This window comes from Nothoprocta perdicaria, unplaced genomic scaffold (assembly GCF_003342845.1).
Source record: "Nothoprocta perdicaria isolate Ctin4 unplaced genomic scaffold, notPer1 scaffold_28, whole genome shotgun sequence".
NCBI lineage: Eukaryota > Metazoa > Chordata > Aves > Tinamiformes > Tinamidae > Nothoprocta > Nothoprocta perdicaria.
In genome coordinates this window covers 3522748-3536374 of record NW_020455510.1, presented here as the reverse complement: position 1 = coordinate 3536374, position 13627 = coordinate 3522748, and the positions used below count along the sequence as shown (strand labels likewise).

General features: G+C 35.1%; 1 long non-coding RNA gene across 1 annotated transcript in view; it reads right to left on the bottom strand.

Moving 5' to 3' along the window:
• The window catches only part of LOC112948880, a 66707-nt gene extending 57138 nt beyond the window's left edge, over nt 1-9569 (bottom strand). The window contains exons 1-2 of the long non-coding RNA XR_003249716.1: nt 9456-9569; nt 2748-2940 (exon numbers count right to left, since the gene is read on the bottom strand). This is a non-coding gene — a long non-coding RNA (uncharacterized LOC112948880). The remainder of the gene's footprint in view (nt 1-2747; nt 2941-9455) is intronic.
• Nucleotides 9570-13627: the final 4058 nt, after the last annotated feature.

The following is a 13627-nucleotide window of genomic DNA, read 5'->3' as shown; positions in this document are numbered from 1 at the left end:
TTAGAAAAAAATCAGTAATTCTCTTTCCTTTTACATCTTTTAAGCATACTTATTGTTTCCATTTTTAATCATATTTTCAGTGTTAATTACAAAGGCATTTTCAGCATGAAACAAATACATCTCTAACAAATTACAAATCTTGTTTGTCATATGCCCTCAGCCTATTGACTGCTGTACGTTAGGTGGACAGTTTGTTCACGGTAAGCCTACACAGTGATCAAATGAAGATGTGAGGAGGACTGAAGACTGTACAATCCAGCAAGTGCAGCTTTGAGAATGGAAACAGAGCCAGCAATTGTTCATTTTGACATTTTTCCTCATTCTTTCAGTGATACAAAACTATCAGACTTGAAGTGAGAATATTATCACTGTTGCCAGGATTTCAAAACAAAGAATCAAGCATTTGAGTTTCCTGAGTTTCAGACCTTCTTAAGAAACAACAAATGTTTGCATCACTTGAATTTACTCTTTGTACACCTAGGTCTACTTTTCATTAATGAATAGAAGCTTAAAAAAGAAATAAGTTACTGACTGCAAAGAAGCATACCTTTTTTTTCTTAACAATTCTAACAACTTGCTGAGCCTTTTTAAATTACCCAGGGGGAAAAATGTTGCATTTTTAATCATGCTAGGTAAAGAAGGTTGCAAAAGGAAGGAATCATGTCCCATCCAGATAATAAATAGCATCTGCATTCAAAGAAAGGAATACTCTTGCTGCTTCTGATATAGTCTATGATGTGACCTGAGGCAAGTATGCTGAAAAAGATCACACTATATTTTTGTGTGTATGTGTACACACACAATGTGTTTTATTCACAATGTGTGTGCAAACACAATGTGTTCACACAATGTGTGATTCTCATTTAGAGATCCACTCGAAAACAGGATTATGGGATCAAAATTTCAGTCGGACACAGCCCTACAACTCTTTTTAATGTCAACTTTAAGCAAGAAATTTTTGCTCCTTAAATCACTATACAGCAGTAAGTGGCATTTCAAATTAATGTTTCAATTTTATGCTTACTATTGCACTGAATACCTGAGACAACAAAGTATCATTCTTCCAGTGGAGATCAAGATCCTTGTATAAAATATAAACCGCACATAAAACGTTAACTATGCCTTTGACTTTAGTTGCTCTTGCTCTCTAAGAAGTGTAAGCTAAAACAATCCCAAGTTCTTCTAACTTCTAGGCTCATTTTTTTTTTTTTTTCCTACCTCCATGCCACTTTTCTCTTGGGCTGACAAAAGCAAATACATGGCTGAACAGTCAACACGATTCTAGAAGTTATTCAAGACTAATATTGACAATAATCGGTTTAATTTTGATCTGCAACTTCCCTACGTTTCATTGAATTACAGAACAAAACTCTTGGGCTGTCAAGAAAGTTACAAGAACTGTAAAGGCTAGAAACAAAAGATGAAGGGCAAGACTGCTTTTTTGGCAACTGTACTGGAATATGCTATCTTCAAATGTGTTTAAAACTGCACATTGGATCTCTTCTGGAGATCCTTTTTAAGTAATAATCTGTTAGACCTCAAGGATAACAGCTTGATAGTTTTCATCAAGATAGTTATTACTAGAAAAAAAAGGACTGCTTAATACTTTTATCACTTTTCTTATTTTGTGTGATATTCAAACTTGAAATATTTTGCTTAAATAGACAAGTTTGATTTATGTATTTTGACTATCCTCACTGGTCTGGTATCCCGAATGTTGCAGCTAACAGTTAAATTTGTAGAGTGTATTGTTTAAAACATTGAATGCAATCATGAATAACAATTTCTTGAATACCTGCATCAACGCTGAAAGTAATAAAGCCAGCTACATATGGCATAATAGAGGATAATATTTTTTATCACTGTTGATCTTAAAAAGCATAGAGATGGTTGATTTTTTTTATACAGAGCCTGACAGATAAATTACTCAATATGAAGACTAGAATAGCCCTATAAACTTTAAAAAAGAATTTCTGAAATTCAAAATGCAAGGTAGACTGGAAAACGAATGCTTCAGTCATCCAAAATTAATTTTACAGAGTGAAACTGCTACAAACTGCTGTAAATCAGAAGCAGGTATAGGTATGAAAATTTATATTATTAGAACCTTATTTTCCATAATTCATAGGATAATAAAGGTGAGAAGATACAGTGTATATATGCCATATGTCTTCAGGACAAACACATACACTCTACTAGATTTATGCAATTACTTACAAAGAGTGTAGAAACAACTCTAAAATCTGCTGAATTGCCAAGTAGATATTTAAATACCTCTGTGTAGGAGAAAAAACACTGCATGCATCTTAACTTCAGAAATATGCTGTTATATGTTTAGAGTATCATATCTTTTAACACAAATATTTTGGCTATTTAAAATTTAAATACCTAACCCAATCAAAATTTAATTTATGTTCAAAAATAAAATAGAAGGCAAGTCTCAATTTTACAAGTACTGTGCCTTGGTAATAAATCCTCAGATAATCTGTACTGCTGGATAGCATGGACAAAGCTAGGAGAAGAAACTGTCATTAATAGAGGCAAGATGGTTACAGAACAAAAACCATCAGATTAAAAGGACAGCTATCAGGAGACAAGTGAGCTCTGAAGTAAAAATTTAACCAACTTGAACACTTTTAATCCCAGCTTTGTTGAAACCCAAGGCTCTGTAATTTAAGCACACTTTAGCTGTTTTTAAAATATGTAGTCATACAAATACCTTTTGGAGATACTAATAAAAAAATTACCTTTTCAAATTGATTCTGTGATGCAACAATGTCAAGCCATCCTACCCTGTGCAGTTCTTAAATACTAAAACTATGAGGTCTTCTCTTATTTTCTTTATGCAGTTGGAAATTAGTCATTTTCGTCAGTTGACATCATTACAAAGAACCAGGCCATTCACTGCCCAAGTTACTTCCTTCATTAATGACAGATGGTCTGAAAGAAAAATAAGTAAAAAATTAAAGTCAATATTTGGCTTCAAAATTAAAACAGACACATCATGCTCCCCTTTCTCTATTACCTTAATAACATACACTGGCTTGTCTCCACTTAGATACTGGTCTTTTCTGAAATGCTACCACCAGATTCCTACTAACCGTGACATAAGCTGTAGCAAGCTGTCTGCAGTGATAGCCTGCATAAATCATCATTCCTGAAGGGAACAGATGTTCAGGGTATGAAAGAGTAATACCACAATTTAGTCATAATTAAAATTCACCTTAGCATGCCTCTATCAATGAGCAGAGAGGAACATTTCACTTCTCACCTACAAAAATGAAATGCTTCTCATTTTTTTTGCTTCAAGAAAATTAAATTTGATCTTTTTGAACAATATGAGTTGAATTCTGACATTACATCATGGAAGTGAAATAAAAATCTGAAACTATTGCTTTTTAAAACCCTAGAAAATGACCTCTAAGTGATGTAGGGCCTCTGCATGAAACACATTTGCAATTAAATCTCAAAAAAAAATATTGCAGTACATAGCATGGGGAAACATTCAGAAGCCATCGAATTGAAAACCACAACTGTGCCAATAAATTCTTTATACCAGTAACTACTCAGTCTGAACTCAATATATACTGAAACCTGGGGATGAAACCCTCTAAAATTATCTGTTAATAATCCAACACCACTAAAATCACATTAGATTAACTCTGTTTTATTAGAAAATATAAAGCAAGAGTTCATTATTTTAATGTGCACATCTCCCTCAAAACCACAACAATGTAAATGTCTGTGCTTTTATAATAATCTGCACAAGTTTCAGACCATACTTCATCTTTCCATTGACAACATTGGCAATTAATGTGAAAAGCAACTCATTTATCTGACATTCCCTGTTAAAATACTCTGAGTGACTGTCAACCTATGGAACTTCAAACTGCGTTCTGAACCCCGTGGATCAGATCTTTAATGAATGTAAACTAGCTAACTTCAATTCAGTACAGCTGTGCTAATTTAGACTGAAAAAGCAAATTTGTAAATCTGTTAACCTAATAGGAGTCATTTTGCAAACAAGGTTAACCTTCAGCAAATTCCACTTTTAAGTTTTTACAACATTGTAAAGCTTTTGTTCTCCTCCTATAAGGATGCATCTAGATTGGTGTTCTAGTTCAAACAAAGAATTAAATTTTTAGTGAGTAAATTACTTTATGCATTTTAGCTTGTTTGGCAGTTCCAGATCACACATTGTTCATTTAGTCTCATGCAAAGGAAGTCCATGTGCTCCAGAGGCCTACCTAAATCACTTCATTAAGCCTCAATAGCACAGAGCAAATGTTCTTAAGAGGTATGTAGTTAGAACTTAAGGTCCTTTGCACTGACTGTTTTGTTCTATAGATCTGTTTTTCTGTACTGCACTATAGGCCAATGTGGATGTAGCCTCATTTTCCTGTTCTGCTCTCCACAGCCATTCCTTTTTCTAGTAGGAATTTACCAGTTTCTCTCATCTTTACTTTTCAAACAGCACAAACATGCACTTACAGATGCCAGGAAGGTATTCTATGGTTGCTGTGAACCAGCATTTGCTGCTAAAACTCTAAACATTCTCACTGCCACAAATCAGGCTTCAGCATTAGAAAGCTTTGCTAATGTTAACTGCTCTGAGCAGAGTCTTAGGATCCAAACATCCTTCTATCCAACACACATAAAACTAGATTACTAAGTAGAAGAGAGAAGTACCAAAAACTCCAATTCTTACTTCCCACAGCTAAAACTAACAACAATACATTGCAAAATGCAGGTAGGCTTCACTGAATTGCTTAATATTTTGCATGTTTCATAGTTCCGATTATTAAATATCTCATTGCAATTGCTTTATTATTTACATAGGAATGTTTCGCTCTATTTTTCAGTAGAGACATCAAAATAGTTGGACAGGATCACACAGAAGAACTTGAAATAAACTTTTCCCTAAAAAAGGATGCTCAAGCATCAGTCAGTTATCCATGTAGAAAGGTATTTTACTCTCACAAAAAAAATAACTATTTTGGAAGATATTCTTATGCTGTACAGCACTTTTTGTTAATACCACCCATTTGTTTTAAACAACTAATTTAGGGCAACTAGAGATAACAATATCTTATCCATTCAACATAAAGGATAGCCTGCTACCTCTTGGAACCTGCTGATGGAGGGACCAAGTGGTATTAGATTTTAGTCTCATGAAGATGCACCTGAAAAGGTATGATCAGCGCATCTTCAATTACTTCCTCTTGGGACTTGACTATGAATTCACTCCTGATTACCAAAGATAAATAGTTTGTAAACAAGAAGTATGGGCAATAAGTCTAATTTGACTACTAGTTGAAAAAAACATTCAACTATCATTAGACAACAGGTATTGAGATACCAGCTAAGAAATATGATATTGCATATTTTGAAATTAGTGTATTTTCAAACAAGCTGCAGAACGTGTTTCAGCCTTGGAGGACTGCATTTAACATACACTGGTACATTTACTCATATACATTTTACAGAAATTATGTCAGAGTGTATCTTCACTTTAAAAATTAAATTATGTTAGCTCTTGAAGTGATTCGAGCTCTGCATACTAGCCAGTAATTCAGTAGGGAATGTGAGGATCAATTTCAAAAATTGCAACTACAGTAAAAACTGAATAAGCAGAACATTATCTAACCCCTCCTTAAAGACAGTAACACAGATGCTGCTAAGTGGTTATGAATGTTTAATCATTTCAAGACAACAGAGTTACAGTTCAAGTTCTTATGCAAAAGGAATCCCTTTCTCCAGCAAAATGTTTCATAAGGGCAAGACAATACACCGATCCATTATAAATTAAAAGTCATTGACAGATTAACTGTCAAGTCACACAGGACTTGAATTTTCCATTCACATTTCCTATCCAAGTATTGACCACAACACTCAGGCCTGATTTTGTACATTACATACATTTCTCAATACACTGAACTCATATCAAAATGTACTATTCATACTACATCTTTCTTGATCTCTTAATTCCCATCTTTTTAATTCCTAATTGCTTTATACCTTTACTGTAGAACTACATTTACAAAGTTATGACATTTTGAAATGGTAAAAAAGTAACACTTGTAAAACATATTTGAGTATATATTCCTCTTTCATGAAACCGCTGATTTGTCTATGTACCCATTCATCATCTTATCTATTTCCTCACTTTTACAGAAACAAATGCCAACAACAACAAAAGTTCACATTTTTTAATATTGTGAAAACTGAGTGAATTTTTAAAGCTATTGTGCAGAACGTAGAAATCCATCTTAAATATATGTATTAATATCATCATATGCTTATGTGATAAGTTGACCATGTTATGTGACAAGTTGACCATGAGGCAGCAGTGTGCCCTGGTGGCCAAGAAGGCCAACGGGATCCTGGGGTGCATTAAGAAGAGCGTCTCCAGCAGGTCGAGGGAAGTGATCATCCCCCTCTACTCAGCCCTGGTGAGGCCACATCTGGAGTACTGCGTCCAGTTCTGGGCTCCCCAGTACAAGAGGGATGTGGAGCTGCTGGAGAGAGTCCAGCGCAGGGCTACGAGGATGATCAGGGGCCTGGAACATCTGCCCTGTGAGCAAAGGCTGAGGGAGCTGGGCCTGTTCAGCCTGGGGAAGAGGAGGCTGAGGGGGGACCTGATCAGCGTGTATAAATACCTCAAGGGAGGCAGTGAGGAGGAGGGGGGCGGCCTCTTTTCAGTGGTGGGCAGGGATAGGACTAGAGGAAATGGCTTCAAACTGAAGCATCGGAAGTTCCACAGGAACTTAAGGAAGCATTTCTTCACTGTGAGGGTAACAAAGCACTGGAACAGGCTGCCCAGAGAGGTTGTGGAGTCTCCTTCTTTGGAGATCTTTAAAACCCGCTTGGATGCAGCCCTGTGCCACGTGCTCTAGGTGACCCTGCACGAGCAGGGGGGTTGGACTCGATGACCTCTGAGGTCCCTTCCAACCTTCGGCATTCTGTGATTCTATGATTCTATGATAAATATAAAACTCTGGAATATATTTATAGAACATGGAAAAAATATGCATAAAGGTCTGAGTTTTGCACAATCTAAAGACTCTTGTAGTAACAAGATGTAACCCTGCATTCAATTCATACAGATGCCTCTGTATTTGGGCTACATGCATTATGCCCAAGTCACATTCCTGTGTTTAACTAAGTTTACAGTCACTCCCTTTAAATACTTGAAAGTTGTTTCTGCATGTTCTGAAGTGTCCTCATTTATCGCCACAGGCAAAATGGCTATATTTAACTAATAATGACAGCAGTTGTCATTAGATTTTAAACTCACAAACACTAGCCTGACATATTATTTGAAATATGTCTTCATTTTAGATTTGATTAAAATTGCAAACATCTCATCTTCTCTGCCAATCAAAGTGTTTCATTCCCTTGCTCTCAACTGCTCTATCCTCTTCTATGAAAATAGCTCATAGCACTAACATCCATTTAAACTGAAGACAATTTGCAGGTGTGAATATACTTTTAAGCACATTTCAAAAAATACATATATATAATTTTTGTTCATCACACATCAGGGTTTCTCGATAGCAGTCTGAAACCCAAAACTTATAAAAATCACACTTTGGTTTAATATTTTTCATTTTCATTATTAGATTATTTGCAATTCTAACTGCTAGAAAAATATTGAATACATTTTCTCTATTACAAAATAAAAGTGTGATTTTTCATATTATTATACTTGAGCAGTTCAAAAGCAATGTAGATCAATTCACAAAATCCAAAAGTTACTGTCAATACAGTTTAGAAAAAATAATTAACATTTATTAACCTCATTTCATATAAATACATCCCTTATTTCCACTCAAGTAAATCTATACTTACTAGAGCTGACAGGTGTACATGCCAAACAGAAGAAATAGGAGTAGCCTTTAGAAGACTGCAGCAACCATTTATTATGAGAAAAACGTATGGAGATGGCATGCAAAGTTTTACCTATTTGGCTCTCCACCCCAACCCAGAATTCTGATAAGCTTATACTTCACCATGCTGACAGTTCTCTTTCATTTGGCAGAGGGTAAAGCAAAAGCACATCCAAGAGCAAGACAGAATGAGAAATGGAGTGAGTGATGGAGCAAATCAGAGAGAGAACAAGTGAACACCATTAAGAGTAAGAGAGGGCAGGACCAGGCCCCAAGCAAAAGCCAGCAAGGCAAGAGCCAGCAACTGATTTTGGTTTGTGCGGTTTTGCTATTAGAGTTGAGACTTAATTACAAATAATTTAAAACAGATTTTTATTGCAATTACCAACTTAGTTCAGGGTACAGAACTTAAAATTTATCTCTTTAAAAACTTATCTTACCATTTCCGAAAAATAGGCCAATATTCTTAGTTTATTCTGTGTCAACGACATACTGGAACTGGAATGCACTGGTATCTAAACAATTATCTAAATTTCGCTTACATAATTTGTATAATTCATCTTATGCTTATACAGATTTTTAGTTACAACTTTTTTAGTTGGAAAAAAAAACTCCAAAGAAACTGCTCTCTGAAAAAATTACTTTCTGGTGATTTTTCTCCTTGAATATTAACTATATATGCAACATATTATCACTTTTATCTATTTAAAGCTTTTCTAGTTAACGAGTTAACGAGCTTTTAGTTTATCATAACTGCTGGGTTCTCAAATAAAATCTATTTGACCAATATATCATGATAAAAAAAGATTTTCAAATTAATAACGCTATCAAGCTAAAATGTATCACTAAAGTTTTCTTATATTTAAGACGCCTTTAAGCTAATGAAAAAGAAAATACATCTTAATATTAGGGGAAAAGAAGATTGACACTACATATTTTCTGTGGTACTGAATCATCAGTAAGACTCTGTATTTGTGGAGAAAAGGCTGCTCTGAAAGCTCCTGAATTCTCCTGTGAAAATACTGTATTTACCTTTTGCTGCCACACACAGCCATACTTTGCCAGCAGACTAATCTAAAGGACAAGAGACACACATTAAAATGTGACTAAACCACTACACTCCTGCATAAACTCAGGATTTCAAGACCACTAAATAGCTACAGAGTCAAATAAACTTGAGTTCTACACCTTAAAAATAGGAATACTTCAATTATTAAAAAAAATCCAAAAAATAAAGGTCTAAAACCTTCTTAAAGTATTATTTCTCTAATAGTATTCAAAGGCCAGAAATTTCTGAAGCTTTTATTGCCATTGCTCTCAAAGACTAGAGTCTCAACACATCAATTTCTAACACATCTTAAGACTGTTTCCTAAACATTAATGTATGAAGTCCTACATTGATATGAATGCAGGGAAAGCCCCTCTACCTTGCAAAAAGTATACACTGTTTACACCAACTTTTTTTTTTTTTTTAAGGGAACTTCAACTTATATTTGGAGTAAAACATGTGAGAGAGATTAGGGTCATACTCAGCAGTTTCTCATATAAAGTTCTGTCACTGCATACCTTCCTCAGTCACACTGATGAACTCCAGTAACAAGTATCACAGAAAATCCCAGTTAGGGGATTTTCTCTCCAAGTTAGGAGACCACATCAGCCTTCATGAGTCCAACAGCACCACTCAGACCCAAAGAGAGCCCAGACACTAGCCCAACACACACCACGCTTCCCTCACGAGGCCTTTTATGCACTCCCAGGCAAGTTCCAGAAGCTTCTAACCAATCAGCACACGCGCTCAGCAATCTTCCCTTTTATGGAAGAGTCGCGCGCAGCTGGTTCTTGTCCGTTACAGCCAACGGCTCCGCCTACCTTGCCGGCAGCTCCTTTAAAAAGCCAGGGCCAAAGGCGGAGAGGGAGTGTGAGGCAAAGTGGCTAGATATGCTTCCCAAGGGTATGTGGACTGTGTCTTTTTGCTAACTTTTGACATATATTTCCAAATAATATATTATAGAGTGATTATGGACAAAAGAGATGGCATTAATCTCAAGTTTTTCCAGAGGGTTTCTTTTTAGGATAAATTAGCTCTTTTGTGTTGATGGGTTAAAAACACAGTATTGTTATTTAAGCTGATACTTTGAACTTAAGTGTTTCTAATGTAGTTAATAATTAAAATGGTAAGAATCCATAATTTCAGCAGCACCCACTAGAGAAAGTGGCTTCTTTTAAATGTATTCACATGTGTTCTTGTCAGTTGGGGCCTGTTATGCCAAACTTCCATTTTGGTGATTGCATGGTACCTACATGTTATTAAACAGAAAATCTTTTTTTATTTAAATATAAAACTGAAAAGCAGCATTAAGAGCAGTTATTGTGATTTTTTTTCCCTTAGAGGCCGATTTTTCACAGTGTCTGAATTAATAAAAAAATTTTAAAGAACCATATTTGTTCTTTTGAGCACACAGTACTGGAGAATTAATATAGCCAACAGTTGTAATTCTAAATGCCAAAGTGCAGCTACTTAGACAAAGTGATAGAAATGAGAACACTAATGCTTGGCTTCCTTTAGTATTTATTGCTTCTAGGCATTGGGAGTGTAGTTTTACAATTACTAAGACTTACTAGACACCTTTTAACTGTTCATAAAAACTATAGTTGAATAACAAAAAGTGGCTACATCAATTGTTAAAAATAAGTTTGTTATAAACATGCTAAAAATATTAAATGAACACAGTATGTTACTTTAATTCTAATACTTCAGTTTTGAATTGTTAAAATATACTCTTAAACTTAAAACTTAATGTTAAGGTAATACTTGAGGAAGGAAACTGAGCAACTGAAAGTTTGCATTATCTGCTTAAATTTACTTTTAAGAGTTACAGTTTATATTTGAACATTTGAAACATGGCTTACTTTCTGTTTTATTTGTACCCTTCAATTTGATACATTTTTTCCACCAGAAATTGATACAAATAGGAACAGAAGCGGATACAGTATCTTAGTGTGTTCCTTAGTCTCTGTGTAATTCACATAAATATCTTTTCCACTTCCAGTACACAAATCAACAAGCCAGGTAAGGCTTTCCTTAATATAGTGAGTGACAGAAGGAGAGTTGGGGCTAGGTAACAATGTCCTAAACCTTGATAGTCAATTAAGTGAATGGAATAAAATGCCTATGTCATGAGGGAGGTGGACTGCACTCCTTGCAGAGAACTCTTGTCAGTAGGTCCAATAGAAAGTATGTGAGCATCAACAGCAGTGTTGCACATTCCCTCTCCTCCCCTCCAAACAAATAAGGAAAAAAAAGGGGGGGGGGGAGAAAATGCCTTTAGGAAGTGGTTCGGTTTAAGACTGGCACAGCCAACTAAGTGTCTACATTAAAATGATCCAGGGTGAACTAGACATCTTGGCTCCTATTATAGCCTGTCAAGGCCTAGGCAGTGTAGTCATCTATTTGGAGAGATGCTTAGACTCACTTCTCTGAAAGTTTCTGCAGGAATCACTGATGTTAGTCCCAGCGGTACAGTCGATGAGACCCACATGAATTGCTTGGGATTGTGGTTTCAGTCTGCAATGGCTTGCTCAGATGAAACCTCCTGGTTTCCAGCCTAATACCTCTGAATCGCAAGCAGGTAGATGGCTAATACGAATGATGAACATTACTGAGTGGTAGATGAAGGTTAGAAAAGGCCTTGTTTTGCACAGTATTGTGACTGATAAGTAGAATCTTATCCATAAGGGACAGACTATCAATAATTTTATCAGGCCAAGTTGCTCATGTTACTGGATGGAAAACTAACAGAAAGATCTTAGAATCAGTTTAAGAAATGGGTAGCTAATTCTGTCTGCATCTTTCTTCACTTATTAAAATTTAAATTGAGATTTGAATATGTTGGAAAGAAAGGAAGGTGATTAAATTCAAAGAAAGTGTACCATATTCAAGTATGCTGTGAGCAGGTCCAAAGCCGTCAACATCACAGGCAGCCACACTTTACATAGGGTTCAATATTGCTTGAAGCCAAGTGTTATCTAGACCATACATCTGTGACTGTGCTTATACTTGATGCGGTATGCAATTAATACAGATATTGACAAAGATGCTCATCTTGCAAATACGTAACTATACATGTAAAAAGCCTCACTGGTTTTCATGGGACCATATATACATATTTGCAGGGTCAGAGAATATCACTGATCTTCCATTCCCATGCAAGAACAATTTTTTACTGATGTTTGACCTTGCCACCTCTGCATCAGTAATTTAAATCTTGAAAAAACTATGTATATATTACAAAATTACACTTCTCTATGTGCTTTTCCCAGTTTTGGGCTAGAGAAAGTACAGGTTTTAGGTTTTCTATTTCTCACTATGAACATATATTTCTCAAAATCTATCATTCAGGTAATACAACACATTCAAAACAAGTGCACTGCATACACTATAGACATATTAAATATAAGCAAAACAAATGTACAATATTATAGAGATAGTATATAGAGATAATATAAAGGTTTTAACAACAGTTCTGATTTTTGAACACATGAGATTTTACCTGATTAACTATTATTTTACAGTGTTAAACTTGTAAGCCTTATTTCTGATATTGGTGGCTTTTCTACTCAAAGCAGTGACTTTTTCCTGTTATACTTACCCTTTTAATGGACACACAATATGTTACTCTGTGCCCAAGTTCACCTACTCTTTCTTTTCTCAAAAGACAAGGCACATCTGCCACCTGCTCTAGTCTGTGTCCCAGCAACAACTGTCGAGCAGCAAAAAGATTGATTATCAGTCAAAAACCATTCAACAACACCAGATTTTGGTAGGTTAAGCTTGCTGATCCAGCAAGAGATGGTGTGAAATTTCCAGTAATGCGTGCCAACATTTTGGTGCTAAAAGAACAGCAGTGCATGTCACAGTGAAACACAGCCAAAGATATGCAGACAAAGCACAGAAGTTCTTGTTTTGAACTTGGCTTAAAAGAGGAAAAAGGGGGGGGGGGAAATATATGTGCTTAATGATTTTGAAAATCTACCATAACACTCAGTCATATGCACGGAAAATTTATAAAAAAATGGTCAGTGAAAATTTCTAACAAGGTACAGCAGTAATAATTTGTAGTTTCAATGTTTTCTGCAGTATGAAACTGCAATTATACTCTATTGAATTTATTTCATTCAATGAGACAATCAAATTCCATTCTATTTTAAAGCAGCTCAGTATGGCTGTATCCTATGTTTATGCAAGAATAAATGCAAGTATCCATACCGTTTGCTAATACACACTTGTTCATGTATTCCAATCAATGGACTGTCTGTTTCAATTTCATGATAATTTTTATGCTATCAAAACCAGTGCATTAAAATGATCATCTAAGACATATGCTTACTAACATCATTAATAAGGTTTTATGGTAGCATGAAGAAAATATGATATAGCTTAAGTGACAAAAATCATGAATACTGCAATGAATATGCAAATGTAGTTTAATTTTACCATCTACTGCTTAATATTAGTCTTCTATTATAGACATAGATGTATAGCATTTGTTTTCTTAGGCAAATTGCGAAAGGACTGAGTACTAAAAGATAACTTCTTAAAAGGTCATTTACATTAATATCAGTACATAAAAATATTAGAATTCATTGTCTGAAAAGTCTGAAATTCAAAATGAAAGATTTAAAGGATTCTAGATGTATTAGCGTTAAGATTAAAAAGCGTTGTTCAAATACTACATATT